The 19446-nt window shown below is 42.2% G+C and overlaps 1 long non-coding RNA gene across 3 annotated transcripts in view; it reads right to left on the reverse strand.

Annotated features, from left to right (window-relative positions):
* The window catches only part of LOC143785988 (uncharacterized), a 208300-nt gene that overhangs the window by 164767 nt on the left and 24087 nt on the right, over window positions 1–19446 (reverse strand). For all 3 annotated transcript variants that reach the window (XR_013218184.1, XR_013218186.1, XR_013218185.1), the window contains exon 3: window positions 8006–8145. This is a non-coding gene — a long non-coding RNA (uncharacterized LOC143785988). The remainder of the gene's footprint in view (window positions 1–8005; window positions 8146–19446) is intronic.

Raw genomic sequence — 19446 nt, forward strand, 5'->3', positions numbered from 1 at the left:
CAAATCGCTATCTCAACTGGCCCTCAGTCAGCACACAGCGTCCTGTCACTAACTGAATTCACAGCAGAGTGAGCACAAAAATGGCACCAGCGACTTTTAAACTGCAGCATGACATCATTTCAGCAGCCAATCACAGCCTTGCCAGTAGTTACATGCCCACCATGCTGAACAGGATGTGCCCACACTCAGGATCATTCCTCATTGGCTGAATTCGTGCAGTTTGAATCCTGGGAACTTCCGATTCCGGTATCCGATATGCGGCAAGTATCGGACCTCGGTATCGGAATTCCGATACTTGCGGTATCGGAATGCTCAACACTACTCTCAATACGAAACGCATCCATTTTTAGAGTTGTTATAGAAATTTCTGAGACAATCAGGTCTATTCATCTGAATGGGATCATTTAAGCAGAAAATTCATGGATATCTGCAAGCCCCAGGCCTTGTTTTACCAAGGGCGCCATAAGCGGTGAAAATAACATGCAGAAAGTATGCAAAAGTTTTTGCAACTTTTTGCTTAATAACTTTGAATACCGATGGACAAAGTAAACATATTCTACTAGTGGAAGTAATTAAAGGCAAATTTACAGGCATAAAAAGATTAGTTGGCTGTCAGCGAGTTCACAATGTGCCAAACTCAGAGGTGTATATTATTAGTATATATGAGACAACATGTCTGCCAGGTACCAACGGCTTTACAAATGAGTGTACTCGTTTGAAAGCAGTCCCGTCTGACCCTTAAAATTTCCCTGTGTCTACAAGTATGGGTGTGTTTATTTAAATTTAACTTCAATGTACTGTCATGAGGAAAAGTAAGTACACCCTCTTTGAATTCAATGGTCTTATGCTTCTGGGCACAATAATTAAAAAAAACCAAAATGTGTTCATACGGTGTTTAAATTATTCAAAAACAAGAAGGGTGAAAAATACTCCTTGTCGTTGTTTATTCAACAAAAACTCGACCAAAATGCAGAAGTTGTGTGCAAAAAATTAAGTACACTCTTACTGCTTTCTTTCATAAGAATTAAGAATTAAGAGGGTAGTAGCAGTCAGGTGCTGATAATCAAATGTACTTGATTAATCGTTCATCAAGTGTGACCAACTCTATAAAAGCAGAAGTTTTGGCAGTTTGCTGGTCTGGAGTATTCAGGCATGTCTGATAATAATGTCAAGAAGGAAATACATCAGCAATGATGTTAGTGAAATAATTATTGCATTACCATTAATCTGTGAACATTTATAAGGCCATTTCCAAACAATTTAGAGACCATCATTCTACAGTGAGAAAAGGTTATTCACAAGTGGAAATCATTTGAGACCTTTGATAATCTTCCCAGTAGACATCCCAGCAAATTCCCCCCAATGTCACGCTGTACAATGCTCAGAGACATTGCAAAAACAAAAACAGAGCTACTGCTCAGACTCTAAAGGCCTCAGTTAGCATCTTACATCTTAATGACAGTGCAAATAGAAAGGGACTGAACATTTATGGCTTGTTTGGAAAGGGTTGCCCAGAGAACCTGGCAGCTTGACTAAAGTGTGCAAAGATGCATCTGAACAAATCATGAGACTTCAGGAATAATGTCTTTTAGGCCAGCTGTAAATGAGTGTATGAGAAATCATCTGAGTCTCATCCAGAAAACTTGGACAATTTTTTTCTAATTTTCATCTGTGCCCCATCTGTGTGTCGGCTTTTTTACATCTGTGACATCAATGTGCAATTTGTTTTCATACATGTACATTTTTTGGGTACATGATCAAATAAAGTTTCCTGAGGTTATAATAGAATTGTTAAAATGCGGATGTTCCGTGTACGATATGTATTTTTTTTTTACGTACCCATAAGCTTTAATGGGTGTGTCTCCGAGACTCAGAAGAAATCAGTGCATTCTTTCTTCACAGACGGTGGGACCAGGGAAAAAATCGTTCATCCGAACAGTCCTATTGAATAACACGGGTCAGTGTGCCATTCGTGTGCTAGCCGATGAAAAATTGAACAGCACGCATCCAATTTATATGCTCGTCTGCATGAGTCCTTAGACATATGAGACCAAAGCGGAGATGTTAGGCTGTAATGCTCCGCGCCATGTTTCAGGAAATACAAATACAACATCTCAGAACACAGACTTCATGCTAGTTGAAAAGCATGGTGGTGGAAGGATGATGATCTGGGCTTGTTTTAAACTTCTCTTTTCACCAAAGTATTCTAGAGTCAATTGTGAGGCTATCTACTCAAAAGTTAAATCCTGCCCAAAATTGGATCACACAAAAAGACAATGTAGAACAGCAAATTTGAATGGCTGAAAAAGAAAAGAATGAAGGTGTTGCAATGGCCCCAAACGCCAGACCTCATCACAATTGGAATGCTGTGGCAGGACCTTAAGAGAACTGTCCATAAGCAAGTGTCCACAAAGCTCAATAAACTTAAGAGGGTTGTCCATGCTTGGGCTAAAAGTCTGTAGTGCACACACTATCACAATTCCCTGTTATTGCCAGTGCGAAATAGCGGTCATGTGACTACATATATGCAATTTGCATACTTGCGGTCACATGCCAACTAAACTCTACGGCTTCTATGAATTTACTTCTATTGAGAGAAATCAATGTGTTTAGTTGGCATGTGACCACAAATATACAAGATGCATTGATGGACTCATGTGACCTCCTGCTCGCTGTCATGTCTCAGCAATCTACAGTCACATAGAGCAACTGCAGACTTCTGTCCGAAGCCTGGATAACCCCTTTAAGCAGTGTTAAAAAGAAGAGGGGACCCATATTCCACCAGAAGGATGTCAGAGAGCGATAAAGTAAGGTTGAAAATGATAACTTAAATTTATTGCATCTAAAAGGTGGTTTCACCAGCTACTATTTTTTTTTTGTTAGATAAGACTACAGAGCAGTTTGCGATGTGTTGTACATCGGATGTTCTATTTGCTTAATTTTAAAGCATTCTAATGACCAGATGGGTTTTTATATTAAGTTCGTATACAAAAAAAAATTAGAATATACTTAAACATTGAGACTGGTGGGTGAGCCATAGGATTTAAAAAATACATAAATGTAAAATAGTCCTCGTAAATAGGATAAGTAAGGAGATTACGTCACAGTTCAGTGTATCATATACTTCTGGGCATATTAGTAGACATTCCCATTATATCAATAGGTTACATAGTAAATTAAGAAATAACAAATATATTAGGACTAACATGAAATTCAGTCAATCCACAAGAATGGTTCTCCTGCCTCAACTGATGCACGTTTCACATGTAGCTTCATTAAGGGCGGCTGTTTCAACACAGCACTCTTAATGGCACTACAAAAAGTGTGCTTACTATGCCACTTGTTCTTAAGGCCCCGTCTCACATAGCGAGATCGCTAGCGAGATCGCTGCTGAGTCACAAGTTTTGTGACGCAACAGCGACCTCCATAGCGATCTCGCTATGTGTGACACGTACCAGCGATCAGGCCCCTGCTGCGAGATCGCTGGTCGTGTCGGAATGGCCTGGACCTTTTTTTGGTCGTTGAGGCCCCGCTGACATCGCTGAATCGGTGTGTGTGACACCGATCCAGCGATGTCTTCACTGGTAACCAGGATAAACATCGGGTTACTAAGCGCAGGGCCGCGCTTAGTAACCCGATGTTTACCCTGGTTACCAAAAAAAACAAACAGTACATACTCGCCTTTCGGTGTCCCTTGCCGTCTGCTTCCTGCTCTCACTGACTGCCGGCCGTACAGTGAGAAGTGAGAGCACAGCAGTGACGTCACCGCTGCGCTCTGCTCTCAGTGTACGGCGGATCAGTCAGAGCAGGAAGCAGACGGCAAGGGACCTGGACACCGAAAGGCGAGTATGTAGTGTTTGTTTTTTTGGGTAACCAGGGTAAACATCGGGTTACTAAGCGCGGCCCTGCGCTTAGTAACCCGATGTTTACCCTGGTTACCCGGGTGCTGCAGGGGGACTTCGGCATCGTTGAAGACAGTTTCAACGATGCCGAAGTCGTTCCCCTGATCGTTGGTCGCTGGGGAGAGCGGTCTGTGTGACAGCTCCCCAGCGACCACACAGCGACTTACCAACGATCACGGCCAGGTCGTATCGCTGGTCGTGATCGTTGGTAAATCGCTAAGTGAGACGGGGCCTTTATAACGAGAGAGACACACAGAGACAGAGAATATATATAGAATAGAATATATAGAATAGTAGAATAGATAGATGTTATATAGATATTTATTGTCACAAGCCTCTGACATATAATAAACTAGTACCCTGGGTGTTTAGCCTTATTAAACCTATTAAATAATTTTAAAAAATGATGTAGGGTCCCCCTATTTTTAATAACCAGCTAAGGGTAAGCAGACAGCTGCAGGCTTATATTATCAGGCTGGGAATGGCCAGATAACCATGGGGCTTCCCAGTCTATTAATATCAGCTCACAGCTGTCTGCTTTTCCTTTGCTGGTTATCAAAAATAGGGTGGACTTCATATCATTTTTTAAAATAATTTAATAGGTTTAATAAGGCTAAACACCCTTTAGTGCTACAGCTTGTGACATTACATTTCTACTTGCCATCTATCTAATCTACAGTATATATCTATTCTGTTGGTTCATCCTGTGAATTTACTGTACTTGGCTGGTGAAATGTCGGGTTTCCTATGAGATGGGTGAGTAAAAGTTGTCTGGCACTCGCTTGGCCCAGGGTAGTGCGATTTTTTTTCTCACACCCATTGACTTGCATTGGCAAGTGTAATTCAATTCTTGCATCCAATCGCAGCATGCTGCAATATTTGCAGCATCAGTCCAATGAGATGTTTTCTCGCATTGCACTTGTCTAATTTATACTCTCGTGTGAACGAACCCTAAAAGTTAAAGTTACTTTTGGGTCACACAATGCAAAGTGTGAGCCTCACAGTCTGCAGAGCGGTGATATCACTGAGAAGTGGAGCAGAACACCGCTGGACCGGAGAAGATGGTGGTAGGTGAGTGCATTCATACACTTACAAAACATATGCATATACACAAATTTAAAAAATAATATTTATGGGAGGGCTTCTTTAATTAATCTGTTTTTGCTAGAGGTGTCTAGAGCTAAAAATTCGGATCCATCTATGGATGACATAACGAACGACCATCCATTATTAACCCTTGCCTATAGACTTAGGTGTGTTTTTTTTTAACAAAAATAAAATAAAAAAAAGCAGATCTGTTTTCTATCCTTTTTGTTTGCCAGACAAAAAACAAAAAGATGTGCCGACTACGCTTTTTTATCCAGATACAACATTGGACTGCAGATTAAAAGGAGAAAATGAGACTGATCTGATTTTGACCTGATAGTATCAACTATTGAGTATATCCCAGAGGAAATCTGCATCGAAGAAGCTTCATGGCATTTTTTTGTGTCCCTCGAAAACGTTTTTAAAACCTTAATTGAAAAAATAAAAAACCTCTATGAACAGTGATGTGGATTTCAAATTGAAATCAATAAGAAGAGTATCCAAGGAGAACTTGGGTATGTGAAGCGTTGAGGGCAAGCAATTTTGTACTAAGAAGCCTGAGGCCTTTGTGCACTACTGCTTTTGACAGATTATTACCCATTAATATAAAAAAATGTATATATATATAAAAAACAAGGTCTGTGATAACATACATAGCTGATACGGCAAACCTCATATGTTTAATGCCACAATAAAAACTAAATGTTACAGCTAAATCTGGTTTTCCTGGGGCACTTGCAGGATCATAAATAATCTGATGTATAGGACTGATGTCAGTAACATATACAGTAGCGTGAAAACCACTGGTGTGAAAACTGCTGATGTACAGTGACTCTTACAAACGTTCCATGTGTTCAATGCAGTCTAAGGCCTCATTCAGACACCCATTTTTCACATACGTATGTATCTGTTATACTTTTCCCAGATAGAACATGTTCCCATTATAATCTTTGGAGCTGATCACATCCATGTTATTTTGCGTAGACAATCACTGCACTCATCCAGTTCAAAATAATTGCTTCAGGTGAATAATTTATTAGAGTATGGCGAAGAAGGTGAAACGACAGGCAATTAATGTTTCCGCCAACCCGTGGTCTTGATCACAATATTGCCTTTCCGGCGGTTTGTTTCTATAAATAGATGTGTGATGTTTTTGGGATAATCAAATAAGAAGTTGGCCAAGCCTTTTCCACATAGGGGAATGTATGCCCAACGTTCCAAACAGAGAGCGTCAGGGTAGGTGTGTATACAACACACAACCAGAGGAGGGTTTGACGTATAGCGTTGAGCCAGCTGGGACCAAGATAGATAGAAGTAACAGCGCTGTATGTACTTAGTTGCCCGAAAAAAAATGTAGAAGCCTATATATCCATTGGTAGCACAGCAGGAACCGCAATCCAGGCCCTGGGAGCCAGCGTTGGTGGCTAAGTGGAAGGAGCTGACGCAATCTGTGTCCTTGCAGGGGAGCACCTACCCTGACGCTCTCTGTTTGGAACATTGGGCATACATTCCCCCATGTGGAAAAGGCCTTGCCAACTTCATATTTGATTATCCCCAAAACACCACATGTCTATTTATAGAAACAAAGCGCCGAAAAGGCAATATTGTGATCAAGGCCACGGGTTGGCGGAAACATTAATTGCCTGTCGTTTCACCTTCTTCACCATACTCTAATAAATTATTCACCTGAAGCAATTATTTTGAACTGGATGAGTGCAGTGATTGCTTACTATTGATGGGACCATTGGCTCTGTTCACTTGCACCATCAACCTTCACAGTAGTCGAGTGCTAGCTTTTTGCTTTCTCCATGTTATTTTGCGGACAAGGTTTTGTCTAAAAAAAATAATATCATGTACATTTTTAATAATAGATACGAATGAAAATTACCCATACAACACTACGTGGCCGTAGGAAATCACCGACAGCGCATATTGTCATCTGAGTGCCGTCCTTTACCATTATAATTGGTGAATAAAGCTTTGCAATTTTTTTTTTTTTACATTTGAGAAAATCACAGATGGTAAAAACTGAAACACTGAACACTCAAGCAAATTGGATTTTTTTGCGCAACAGAAAAATCACTGATGTCTGAATTGAAGGGGATGTCCACCTCTCCAGACATTTGTTTTTACGGCTAAATATTGTTTTATTAAAAAAAAAACCTGATACCTGCGTTTTTCTACCACCTGTTGCTTTCAATAGGTGAAAAACGCTGAAAAACCACTGAAAGATGTGACATGCTGCATTTTGCAAAAACTAAGCTCGTTGAGAAAAGTCAGAAAAAAAAGCGTGTGTGCATGAGATTTTCTGAAATCTCATAGACTTTGCTGGTACTGTAAAATGCTGCTGAAAATGTGCATTAAAAATACACTAAAAAGAAAACATGCTGCAGAAACGCAGCGTGTGAACATAGCCTTAGGGAGTTAAAAACTTTCCCTTTTAACCGTCAGAATGAACTCACTGATTGATTCTTAGTTTACCCATTCTGCAACTAGTAGTAGAAAGTGCAACGCAGAGGCGATGGAAAGCAAACAGTGCAAGATTTTTAATAAAACCCAAATTACAAAAACTAATTTTAGTTATAAATACATTCATTTAGTTAAGAAATAAAAATGTCATCAAAGGTGGACATCACCTTCCCAATCATGGCAAACGCTGACATCTTGGATATCGTACTGATTTCAGTGAGGCAATGTACGTAGGATGGAGGAGTAGGATGGAGGACTTTATCAACACTCCCTACGTGGAGAACCTAGTCTGAGTGATACATGTATAAATCCATCTAGCAAAAAAAGAGGTGGGGCTCAGATTAACCATTTCAGTGAAATACTAATTAATCTATAAGTACAAATGGGATGGACAATGGAGTCTGTAAAAATATCAAATGTATCAAATCAATCATGTGAATCCGGTCTAATAGTGATAGCATCACCTTTAATATACTGACATTGTGCACCAGTCTCCGGCTTACATTCAAGGACCAGAAATATCTGGAATGGTAATACTTGCAACTTACCGAATGAAGACTGTTTTGGCCAATGCGGGCGTAGAGATGACACAAAACTGTAGGTTCTGTTATTTTCTGCATGAGGCTCAGAGTCTGGCATGTGTCACACTGTGCACTAAGGATCCTCTAGTTTCCACTCTCGGTTGCAGCTGGGGAGGTTAATTAGGGCAGAATTCATCAGCACAAGAGCAGGCACTAGCTCAATGAAATAGATAGTACTACAAGATTCATAATGTTCCAACTACAATTTGGACACTTTTATACAACAATGGATCTACTTTGGGCTTGGTGCATTTGGAGACTTTATTTGCCCACACCAGAATTGCACATGTTTTTTTGAAAATGAACTCAGTCAGCTTTTTTTTAATGTATATCTTGAAAGCAGATCTGCTTCAAAATCCACATCTAAAACTGCGTTAACCCCTTAATGATCGGGAATTATTTTGTTTTGCGCTTTTGTTTATTCTTTCTCCTGTTACAAGAGCCATGACTTTTTTAATACGAGGGCTGTGGGACGAGTTGTAGCTTTGAATGATAAAATTAAACTTGTCCAGTTTTTTGTTGTTTTAATGAGCAAAATTTTTTCCTGAAATTTGCTATATATATATATATATATATATATATATATATATATATATATATATATATATATATATATATATATATAGCAAATTTCAGGAAAAATTGTTTGCTCATTAAAACAACGAAAAACTGGACATGTTTAATTTATATACATATACACTCACCGGCCACTTTATTAGGTACACCATGCTAGTAACGGGTTGGACCCCTTTTGCCTTCAGAACTGCCTCAATTCTTCGTGGCATAGATTCAACAAGGTGCTGGAAGCATTCCTCAGAGATTTTGGTCCATATTGACATGATGGCATCACACAGTTGCCGCAGATTTGTCGGCTGCACATCCCAAAGATGCTCCATACAAGGCAGGATGGATCCATGCTTTCATGTTGTTTACGCCAAATTCTGACCCTACCATCCGAATGTCGCAGCAGAAATCGAGACTCATCAGACCAAGCAACGTTTTTCCAATCTTCTACTGTCCAATTTCGATGAGCTTGTACAAATTGTAGCCTCCGTTTCCTGTTCTTAGCTGAAAGGAGTGGTACCCGGTGTGGTCTTCTGCTGCTGTAGCCCATCTGCCTCAAAGTTCGACGCACTGTGCGTTCAGAGATGCTCTTAGGCCTACCTTGGTTGTAACGGGTGGCGATTTGAGTCACTGTTGCCTTTCTATCAGCTCGAACCAGTCTGCCCATTCTCCTCTGACCTCTGGCATCAACAAGGCATTTCCGCCCACAGAACTGCCGCTCACTGGATTTTTTTTCTTTTTCGGACCATTCTCTGTAAACCCTAGAGATGGTTGTGCGTGAAAATCCCAGTAGATCAGCAGTTTCTGAAATACTCAGACCAGCCCTTCTGGCACCAACAACCATGCCACGTTCAAAGGCACTCAAATCACCTTTCTTCCCCATACTGATGCTCGGTTTGAACTGCAGGAGATTGTCTTGACCATGTCTACATGCCTAAATGCACTGAGTTGCCGCCATGTGATTGGCTGATTAGAAATTAAGTGTTAACAAGAAGTTGGACAGGTGTACCTAATAAAGTGGCCAGTGAGTGTATATATACATACACATTTGCATGTGATATCCTTTTCTGAGTTCCGTACTTTTTTATTGTTCTTTCTACAGAGCTGGGTAAGTGCACGGAGCGAACGTTTTTAAATAAGCCATTTTGGGACAGGTGATATTTTGATAGCTTTTCATTGTATTTTTTGTGCGACTGTGGTGAATAAAAGGCAGCAATTCTGACTTTACAATCTTTTTTTTTCTTTTTGGCATTTAACATATGGTGTCAATAATTTTATGTTTTGATAGATCGGACCTTTTGCACATGGCGATACCATATATATTTTTTTTAAATGGGGTAAAAATGGAGGGTGATTTTTAGTTTTCCGTTTTTTAATTGGGGGGCGATTTTGTGTTTTCTATTTTTACACTTTTTAGTCCTTTGACATGATATTGCATTAAGCTGGGGTCACACAAGTGTATATATATAAAAAAAATTCTATTTTCATCCAGGAGGAACAAGATGCTGCGCTTCACAGGAGGAACAAGTTGGCAGGCCCTCCAGCAGGCCTCAACTTCATACATTTTTTTATAGACCTATGATAAAAATGTACATCATAGGCCATACACTGTTGGAATACTCCAATTTGGATTAAGAAATGGATCAATTTCAAAATTCTCTCAAAAAGGCAGCACCCACCAATATCAACGAGTTCAGCCGACACTCTAAGGCCACATGGGTTGAGTATTTGGTGAGTTTTTTTACCTCAGTATTTGTAAGCTAAAACCAGGAATGGAACAACCAGAGGAAAAGTATAATAGAAACACGTCACCACTTATGTATTTATCACCCACTTCTGGTTTTGGTTTACAAATACCGAGATAAAAAACTCATTAAAATACTCAACGTGTGCACGTGGCCTAATGCGTATGGGGGCACTGCCCGACTGATTGCTCGGAGGGATGTTAGTTGGGCATGTCCAATTTCAAACTGACGATTCTATTGTTCTTCTGTAGATAAGCTGTTGGCCAACATAGAGAAAGCGAGCGCTCCTATGTATGGGAAAGATGGCTGAGATGGCAGTTGGCCAAATGTTCAGCAGATAACTATCAATCATGCATGGCGGGCTTAAAGGATAAATCCGGGTCTTTAAAAAAAAATTGCCTAAACACTAACAGGTGTGTAGTTGTTAACAGAGGCAACTACCTACCTGTTATACCCGCCGACTGTCATTGACTGCTCCTGCCGGAGATTCAGCTGCTTCCTTTAAACAGAGCATCAGTTGCCCTTCCTGTTGACAGGGCAGGACTACTCCTGTAATGCTGATTGACAGACGGCTTCCCCCAATTAGGAAGCGGAGAACCAGCTGTCAATCAGCATGACACCAGTAATTCCACCTTGTCAACAGGAAAAGAAACTGCTGCTCTGTTGACGTGACGTCAGCGTAAGTCTGCGATCACTCTGTTCCGGTGGACAACGGCGCCGGGTACAACAGGCAGGTAGGTAGCAGCTACCTGCCTGTTAGTGCTTAGGCATATTTTTGGTTTTTCAAAAAGTCCCATATATACCCTTTAAGTCTTCAAACTCCGCTGTATTGGCTACGCATATCTTTTGTGTAACAACAGCTGAATGAAGGAATTTAAGTGTGGTGCTGGATGGATCATAAAACTCTCCTAAAATTGCTGTGTGACATTCAGCACAATACTTAAAGTGCACATAAATGACAATAGCTTAGAGACTTTACAGAATGGAATTGAAGCAGGAATCATTGTGAAGTAAGTAAAAATCCATACTGCAAGGGAGATGCCACCGAGAGCAAAAATTAAATTACCAAGCAGCGGTGTCATTCTAACAACAAAACACTCCAATCATGCCTCAGTAGAAAACTGATTAGTTGGAGAAGGAATTCAGGTTTACAAGTTTAATTGTATGTTAAGTTAACCCAATGGAGATTTAAGTGAGGCTTACTTTAAAACTTTAAATAGCTCTTAGCCTTTGCATAATTTTGTGTTAATTAATATGCAAAGTTGCTAACTGCTTAGTCACTGTCATTTGTTTCATTATTCTCAATCCTGTGTTTTGTGTTTTGTGTGAGCAATTAAAAGTGATTTTATTCAGTGAACTAAAAAAGAAGCTATCATCAGAAAATGACCTGTTGTTTTAAATCAAGTTTTTGTGCTAAATGTATTTATTTTTTTAATTTTTGGCAATGCTTTTTCTCATATTACAAATTGTATTAAAAAATACAAATGAGATATCGCTCGGTGTTCACGCTGGCCACTGGGGCTATTTTAGGCTTATACTTCCTGTTCTTTGCAGAAGACTTTTCAGCAATCTCATTATCATCACAGACGAATTAGCAATGACGGGTACGCCTCTATACACAGCTGATAACACAGGATCATTCACAATAGGTAACATCTACTGTGGTACCTACAGTTCCACCTCCAATGCCTTGAACACAAGCTCATTAGGTGCTTCAATAAAAAAAAAAAAAATCGGTCCTGAGTCAATTGCTGCTAATGTACATGTGAATTTCCTGAGAGAACAGGAAATAGGAGTTTAAATAGCCCTAAAAATAGAATTAGACTTACCAGTAATTCGGTTTCTAGGAACCTTCCACGACAGCATAAGAGGATGTCTCCATTCCCTAATTGGGGACAGGAAGCACAAGAGGTTAAAAGGCACCCCCCCTACCTCCTATTCGCCAGTGACTTATAACGGATACCATAGCACTAGCTACCTTAATGAACCCAGGATTAATCCAAGGAAAGGGAGGGAATTAGTGCGGTGGTGGAAGGTTCCTAGAAACCGAATTACAGGTAAGTCTAATTCTATTTTCTCTAGTCACCTTCCACGACAGCATAGGAGGAGTACCAATCAATTCTGCACTAGGGGGGATAATAGCCTGGAGAACTTTCCGGCCAAAGACTAGACCCCTATTGGACAATAAGTCCAATCTGTAGTGTTTGGTAAAGGTATGTGGTGAAGACCATGTTGCGGTCCTGCAGATCTGCTCGATGGAAGCACCTGCTCTTTCTGCCCATGAAGCTGAAGTAGATCTTGTAGAGTGGGCTTTGACCCCAATTGGAGGCGTCAAGTTCTGGGCCAGATAGGATTCTCATATGGCCCTCTTGATCCAACTAGAGATGGTGCTTTTTGCTACCTTTCTCCCCTTTTTCTGACCTGACATATTGATAAACAAGTTTTGATCAACTCTAAAAGAGCTAGTTTGTTCAACGTAGTGTAGGACAGTACGTTTAACATCGACAGTATGGAACTCTTCCTCTTCTGGGTTTGCTGGATTCTGGCAGAAGGAGGGAAGAATAATGCTCTGAGATCGGTGAAAATCAGACATCACCTTTGGTAGAAAAAATGGGTCAAGACGGAGGAGTATAGAGTCATCTGTTATTAACAAATAGGGTTTCTGACTGTTAAGGCCTGAAGTTCCCCCACACGTCTTGCTGTGGTTATCGCTACCAGAAAGGCAGCTTTGTATGATTGGAATTGAGGAGAACAAGAAGTCAAGTCCTCATTGGCCCCTATCTCCTTCATCTCATGTCCTGATTCTGCTCTGAAGCATTTCAATGAAACCCTCCAAATTGCCCTGGATGAAATTGCACCTCCTATACATAGAACAACTCGGCACAGACGGCGACAACTGTGGCACACACTGCAAACACGTTTCCTACAGCAGTGCTCCAGGTGCGCCGAACGTCTGTGGAGAAAATCTAATCTACCCGAAGATTTCATCCATTATAAGTTTATGCTTAAAACATACAACTCTGCCCTTCACCTCTCCAAACAAACCTATTTTAACACCCTCATCACCTCGCTGTCTACTAACCCTAATCGTCCCTTGGACACTTTCAATTCCCTACTCAACCCAAGTGTGCAGGCCCCAACCACGGATCTCCATGTTGACGATCTGGCCAATTACTTCAGTGAAAAAATTGACCACATTCGACAGGAAATTATCTCCCAATCCCTTCATACTATGCACTGTCCTCCCTCCCCCACTGCATCTAGTTCACTCTCTGACATTGAACCAGTTACAGAAGTAGAAGTAATCAGGCTCCTTGCATCTTCTCGCCCGACAACCTGCACCAGTGACACCATTCCGTCACATCTCCTCCAGTCACTTTCCCCGCCTGTCACCTCTCACCTAACAAAAATATTCAACCTCTCTCTTCAGGTATCTTTCCCTCCTCATTTAAGCATGCCATCATACACCCATTAGTTAAAAAACCATCCCTCGATCAAAACTGTGCCGCTAATTATAGACCTGTCTCTAATCTTCTCTTCATCTCTAAACTCCTCGAACACCTGGTCCACTCCCGTCTCATCTGCTATCTCTCAGATAACTCTCTTCTCGACCCTCTTCAATCTGGTTTCCACTCTTTACACTCTACTGAAACTGCCCTCACTAAAGTCTCTAATGATCTACTAACAGCTAAATCTAATGGTCACTACTCCATGCTAATTCTCTTGGATCTCTCCGCAGCATTCGATACTGTGGATCATCAGCTCCTCCTCACTATGCTTCGCTCCATCGACCTTAAGGACACCTTTCTTTCCTGGTTCTCCTATCTCTCTGACCGCTCCTTCACTTATCTTTTGCTAGTTCTTCCACCTCTCACCTTCCCCTTACTGTTGGGGTTCCTCAAGTATCAGTCCTAGGCCCCTCCTCTTCTCCTTGTATACCGCCCCTATTGGACAAACAATCAGTAGATTTGGTTTCCAGTACCATCTCTATGCTGATGACACCCAATAATACACTTCTTCTCCTGATATCACGCCTGCCTTCTTAGAAAACACCAGTGATTGTCTTACCGCTGTCTCTAACATCATGTCCTCCCTCTATCTGAAACTGAACCTGTCAAAAACTGAACTCCTCGTGTTCTCTCCCTCTACTAACCTACCTTTGCCTGACATTGCCATCTCCGTGTGTGGTTCCACCCTTACTCCCAAGCAACATGCCCGCTGCCTTGGGGTCATCCTTGATTCTGAGCTTTCCTTCACCCCCCACATCCGATCATTGGCTCGCTCTTCTTATCTGCATCTCAAAAACATTTCTAGAATTCACTCTTTTCTTACTTTCGACGCCGGAAAAAACTCTCACTGTTTCACTCATTCATTCTCCTTTGGACTATTGTAACTCTCTCTTAATGGGCCTCCCTCTTTCCAAACTCTACCTGCTCCAATCTGTCCTGAATGCTGCTGCCAGGATTACAGTACAGACCAAAAGTTTGGACACACCTTCTCATTTAAAGATTTTTCTGTATTTTCATGACTATGAAAGTGGTAAATTCACACTGAAGGCATCAAAACTATGAATTAACACATGTGGAATTATATACTTAACAAAAAAGTGTGAAACAACTGAAAATATGTCTTATATTCTAGGTTCTTCAAAGTAGCCACCTTTTGCTTTGATAACTGCTTTGCACACTCTTGGCATTCTCTTGAAGCTCATCAAGAGATATGTATGTTCTCATACATTTTATGCAGTTAATAGCCCTCTGTGTCTATACTGTTACATACCTAGGCTGTTAACTGGTTCATGCAGCTTTACATGAACACCCGATCCTTACACTGTGGCTGGTCCGAAAAACGAAAGCAATTGTTACCATCCACCTCTTGTGTCTCCCTTTTTCCTATAGATGGTAAGCTTGCGAGCAGGGACCTCATTCCTATTAGTATCTATTTTGAACTGTGATTTTCGTTATGCTTTAATGTCTATTGTCTGTACAAATCCCCTCTATAATTTGTAAAGCGCGCTAAATTATTATTATTATTATTATTATTATTATTATTATTATGGGCTCAAACGGTGCGAGCCCTGTAAGGACTAGATTTAAATCCCATGAAGGTACAATGGTTTCCCAGGTTGTGATCTAAGAGCTCATACTATGAATCTTCTGATCCAACGGTGGTTGGCCAGATCTTGGTCAAAAGCAGCGCTGAGAGCGGAAACTTGAACCTTTAGTGTGCTGGGTCTAAGGCCTAAGGCTACTTTCACACTAGCGTCGTGCACTCCACGTCGCAATGCGTCGTTGTGGATAAAAAACGCATCCTGCAAAGTTGCTCGCAGGATACATTTTTTCTCCATAGACTTTTATTAGCGACGCATTGCGACGTAGTGCCACACGTCGCAACCGTCGTGTGACGGTTGCACCGTGTTTTGGCTCACCGCCGCCACAAAAAAAGTTACATGTAACTTTTTTTGTGTGTCGAGACTGCCATTTTCGACCGCACATGCACGACCGAAACTCCGCCCCCTCCTCCCCGGACCTTGCAATGGGGCAGCGGAAGCGTCGTAAGACTGCTTCCGCTGCCCACGTCGGGCATTTTTTGCACAGTATGCGTCGGTACGTTGGGCCGATGCAGCGCGACGGCCCCATACTGACGCTAGTGTGAAAGCAGCCTAACTCTAACCCATGCTGAAGGAAATCTAATATTTGTGATATATATTCGGATGAAGTGGATCTGGATTATTAGGTAGACAGAAGGATGAAAATGTTTTCCACACCTTACTGTAGATTGCATTAGTAACCGGTTTCCTAGACCTTTGCAAAGTAGAAATTACAGCGTCTGACAGTCCTCCAGCCTTTAGAACTGGGGCTTCAGCAACCAGGCTGCCAGGTTCAATTTTTGGGGGTTCTGATGTTGGAAGGTCCCCTGGAGAAGAAGCTCGGCATCTAACGGCATGTGGACAGGCCCGTCTGTTTGTAGTTCGATGATGAGATTGAACCAGCTTCTTTTTGGCCATACCGGGGCCACCAAGATGGTCGGCACCAGCTCCTCTCGGACCTTCCGAAACATTTTCGCCAATATTGGGATTGGCGGGAAGGCATAAGCTAAATGGAAGTTCCATGGTTGTGCCAACGCATCTACCCCTCTGGAATTGTCTCTGAGATTCAGGGAAAAAAAAGGTTTTGACCTGTGTATTTTGGCTTGAGGTGAATAAATCGACCTCTGGTAGGCCCCATCTGTCCACCAACATCCCGAAGACTCTTTTGTTCAGGCTCCACTCTCCTGGCTGAATGTCTTGGCGACTCAGGAAATCTGCCTGAAGGTTGGAAACCCCTTCAAGTGGACAGCTGTGAGGGAGAGAAGTTGTTTTTCGGCCCAGCAGAATATTCGGTTTGAGATGCCTGCCAGGCTGTTGAATTTTGAGCTCCCCTGATGCTTGAGGCGAGCAACAGTAGTCGTGTTGTCTGAATAAACTTTTACGTGACTGCCTGATATTAAGCTGTTTGCGGCTAGAAGGGCTTCGTCTACTGCTTTCAACTCCCTGAAATTGGAGGACCTGGCACTCGTTGTCTGACTCCAGTGTCCCTGAAAAGGAGTATGCAATATTACCGCCCCCCAGCCTCGTTTGCTGGCATCGGTTGTAACTGTCACAAGGGGGGATTGTGACCAGTTCACACCCCTGTGGGTGTTTCTGGGGTTCAACCACCAAGCTAGGGAAGCTTTCACACACCCCGAAGTGTATACTCTTTTGTTTAGAGAGCCTGGATTTCCGTCCCAGTTTGTGAGGATGTGGGCTTGAAGGACTCTGGAATGAGCTTGAGCCCAGGACCCTGACTGGATGCAGGCCGTCATGGAGCCCAGAACCAACATGCTTTTCCGTATAGTTGGAGATCTGTCTTCTCTGAAATCTATTACCTTTTCCATTAAAGCCTGGCGATGATCCTCCAGAAGAAAGATTTCTGCTTTACTGAGTCTAACAGAACTCCCAGAAACCTTCTTCATTTGGAAGGTTGGAGCTGGGACTTTTTCAGGTTTGGGAGCCACCCCAGTGTTCTGAGGATATTGAGAGTCTTCGCAACATGACTGGTCAGAGTCTGAGCTGAGGGGACTATCAGTAGCAGATCGTCCAGGTAAGGAACAATACAGGTTCCCTGTCTGTGGATATGTGATACTGCTTCCACCATTATCCTGGAGAAAACTCTCGGCGCTGAAGAAATGCCAAAAGGGAGCACGTTGAATTGGAAATGTCTTATCTGCTGGTTGTACTGAATTGCAAATCTGAGATATTTCCTGTGCCGGGGGTGAATCGGCAGGGGACAGTACGCGTCCTTTAGGTCAATAGTCACCATAAAAGAATCTGGACTGATCAGGGGAATAGCAGATTTCACTGATTCCATCTTGAATCTGCGGTATAAAATATGATGATTGAGATCTTTCAAGTTTATTATGACTTGCGCTTCCCCTGATGGTTTCTTTATCAGGAATAGTTGAGAGTAATGGCCTGAACCCCATTCTTCGGGGGGTACAGGGGAGACTGCATTTGATTTTAGAAGGTCCCCAAGGCCTGTCATCATCATTGTATAGGCCCCCTGAGATTTTGGGGAGGTAATTCTCAGATTTCGAGGGGGGGGGGATATTAATTCTATCAGTAGGCCCTCTTGTATCACATTGAGGACCCACTGACAATTGGTAATGGCCTGCCAATGATGGACAAACTTTGCGAGCCTTCCCCCCACCGGGATGGAGTCAGTTATCCTGCTGCTGCTGGGGAATGAGGATATTTTTTCCCTTTCCCTTGGCGTAGCTCCATTTCCCAGTTTTCCTTTTACCTCTTGTTTGAGGAGTATTAGGTTGAGGAGCACGAAAAAAGCGCTTCCTGACAGGTTTTTGCTCCAGAAGGTTCTTTTTCCTATCTGTGGCCTTTTCCAGAATTTCATCTAGAGCGGGACCAAGGAGATAATCGCCCTTAAAAGGAATTGAGCACAGCTTAATTTTCGAGGTAACGTCCCCGCTCCACATCTTGAGCCAAAGGGCTCTTCGGGCAGAATTAGATTGGACTAAAGATCTGGCTGCAATCCTAATAGACTCCATGGAGCAGTCCGCTAGAAAGGCCGAAGCCTTTTGAAGCATGGGAACAGATTCCAGTAGTTCTCCTCTCGAAGTACCCTGAGAAATATGTTTCTCCAGTTCATCTATCCATCGAGAGAGGGCTCTTGCGACACAGGTAGCAGCAATATTGGATTTTAACCCCGAGGTGGATGTTTCCCACGACTTTTTCAGTAAGCTCTCCATTTTCCTATCTAACGGATTCCTCAGCTGAGAGGAGTCTTCAAAGGGAAGCGAGGTTTTCTTTGCAACTCTCGCTACCTGTATGTTGACCTTTGGCACATCCCATGAAGGAGAACCCACTTCTAAGGGAAACCTGTGTCTCATTTCAGAAGGGGTGACTAGGCGTTTCTCCGGGAGCTCCCACTCCTGAGATATTAAGTCTAGGATATTTTTATGTACTGGGAACCCCACCTGCTTTTCCGACTTCAATCCTCCAAACATTTCATCCTGTATAGATTGAGGAATAGACTCCTCCTGAAACACCATTGTGTTACAAACCGCCATTACCAGCTCATCAATATAATCAGAGGAGGAAAAATATTTTCTCTCTTCCACAAATTTAGAATTTGAAGGTTCACCCCATCTCTCCGAGGAGGATGAATATGAATGATTAGACTCAGAGTCAGAGTCCTCAATTTGAATCTTTCTTTTTTAGAAGGAGATGGATCGTGCAGTAGAGGTGGAGGAGGATTGAAGGCGGCAAGAGAGGATTGCACTTCATGTTTAACTAGGGTACGGATTTCCTCAAGGAGGGAAGGCTGTTCGGCTCTGACAACTTTATCCGTGCACCCCTGACACAGCTTCTTCTCCCATAGAGAGGGAAGCTTCAGATTGCAGATTGCACATTTTGAAGACTTTTTGGCCGGGATTTTCTGGGCAGACTTGTCTCCCTGAAAAAGAGGGAGAGTGGAGTCAGGAAAATAGAAGGGCACCCACTACCCTGGCTCAGACCCACCCCTTGCAGACTTACTGGAGCAGGGGCAGCGCTGGGTTCTGCAG

The sequence above is a fragment of the Ranitomeya variabilis genome, chromosome 7 (genome assembly GCF_051348905.1).
Source record: "Ranitomeya variabilis isolate aRanVar5 chromosome 7, aRanVar5.hap1, whole genome shotgun sequence".
NCBI lineage: Eukaryota > Metazoa > Chordata > Amphibia > Anura > Dendrobatidae > Ranitomeya > Ranitomeya variabilis.